Here is a 2017-nt window from a genome sequence, read left to right as displayed (position 1 = left end):
AGCCGTCTGCGCAGGAGAAAGACCTGCTCATGGAGCGATCGCATAGAGCCGCAGATGGCAGGTCATCCGGAGGTGAGCAGAGGCCCCCCCTAAACACCGCTGCTGTGTTCAACCACTGTCACCACCTTCACCGGGGCCTGGAGCCTGGCGGAGGTGGTGGGATCCTGGGTTTAACTCTCTAGACCCAAGCGGCAGAGGATGGAGCTGGGAAGAGACGTGGACGATTTCATTCCTTATCATTGGCCGTCCTTGGGTTTCGCATCTCGTCCCGTGCTTGGTAGGGTGACTCTGCCCCTGAAGTGGGCCCCGTTGTTCGCGTGCCGTCAGGTCCGGAGCCCGCTCCCTCAGCAGTGCCATCAAGAACAACGGGGCACTGAAAACAATATTAAAAGTGAAATATATAATTTCGGGAAATGTGTACTTGTGTTCAAAATTACTTCTTCTTCATAACGTGTTTTCCATCTTCTAATCCTCAGATGCAGACAACGGGCTTTTGAAGAAGCAGCTATATTAGGACCTTTGTGTCCATCCATTGTGTTATATTGTGTTTTTTGTTTTGTTTTGTTTTGCTTTGTTTTACGCCTACAGCACCTGGTCTTCCTAGGTGGTCTCCCATCCAAGTACTAACCAGGCCCGACCCTGCTTAGCTTCCGAGATCAGACGGCATCGGGCACGTTCAGGGTGGCATGGCCGCAGACATATTGTGTTTATTGTAATGTTAGTAGGAACCTCTCCCTGGGTGACTACCTACGTAGGTCTCCCAGGTGGATGTCCCTCCTGAGAAGTGATAAAATACTCAGTCAGTGACCTAGCTGGCCGCAAGGAACCTTGCCAAACATCCTAGTCTGATTTGATCAGCCTGAGGCATTGGACCAGAGTTGGGCCAATTTTAACCGGAATTTTCTGCTACCAAAATCCAGAACTAAATGAGTCTGTTTATCTCTTCTCTTCTCTCCCTGTCCTCCCCAGTTTAGCTGTAAGAAAGAGAAGTCGTACGTGAGACATCACATCCCTACTTCTTTTTACATTGGTCTTGTCTACTCAGAACAAGTCGTCGGAATGGGTAGGGAAATTTTGCGATCTATTTGTCTTCCCCGGGCCCATTCGAATATACTCTTCTATTGGAAAGATTAGGCACTTTGTCCTTCTGACGTTTCTACATTTCTAAAAGCTCGTTTTCGTTAATGTCATGCATACACCTGGCACATGCGCTTAAAGAGTCAAAGAGTCCTCGAATTTGTCAGGAAAAGGGCAGTTTTCCCCCATCTTTAGTTCCCTTACCTCCAAGGAAATCATTTAGTAAGACTTTTGATATTTACCTCTGGATCTTTAAGCTATGTGTTTATATAGATATGTCTTCATTATATATACATACATTTTAGTCTGTCAATATTACTGATCTTCTACAGTAAACTAGGAATATTTGGCTCTCTTCTCTACTCCCATTGTTCCTGCAATATGCACAGCGCCAAGAAACCTCCAGTCACGTTTCCTCCAAAAGGCTCCTCTTGGATCGATCTCCTGGGGAGACTGCTGTTTGCATGGAGGGGGAGGGGCCCACGACTGTTCGTGGACACAGTGACCCTGCCCAACCCCCTTCACACAGGGGATGGGAGGAGATGGCGAGAAACGCCAGCACAGCAGTTCCACGCCTGAGCCTCCAGGCGTCTCGCATGACTCCACGCGCTCTCCTGGAACCCTGTCCGGGCACCGCGTGGACAAGGCCAGACTCACCCGCTAGAACGTGAGAAGACCCCAGAAGGAGACGAGCCACTGCAGCCGACACTTTCCCAGACCCGCTGCCCTGACCGAGTCAACGCTGCAGGTGCGCCAGGGAACCCAGCTGACCCTCGGAAACAACCGAGCACAGCTTGGCACAAGTTTTCGACCCACCAAATCATAAGCTCAATAGTTGTTTTAACCCACCAAGTGGGTCGTACCACAGCAAAGGCCAACGGGCACGGTTCATGAAGAACACGGTTTCAAGGAGTCACGAGGTCGACTTTTCAAGGACGTC

The 2017-nt window shown here is 49.9% G+C and overlaps 1 non-coding gene across 1 annotated transcript; it reads right to left on the bottom strand.

Annotated features, from left to right (window-relative positions):
- Positions 1–579: 579 nt before the first annotated feature.
- Positions 580–698, bottom strand: LOC112482359. Its single transcript, XR_003047282.1, has one exon. It is a non-coding gene; the product is annotated as a 5S ribosomal RNA (ribosomal RNA).
- Positions 699–2017: the final 1319 nt, after the last annotated feature.

This window comes from Pteropus alecto, unplaced genomic scaffold, assembly GCF_000325575.1.
Source record: "Pteropus alecto unplaced genomic scaffold, ASM32557v1 scaffold195, whole genome shotgun sequence".
Classification (NCBI taxonomy): Eukaryota; Metazoa; Chordata; class Mammalia; order Chiroptera; family Pteropodidae; genus Pteropus; species Pteropus alecto.
Note: the sequence above shows the minus strand (reverse complement) of the source record. Positions and strands in the feature narration are given on the sequence as shown.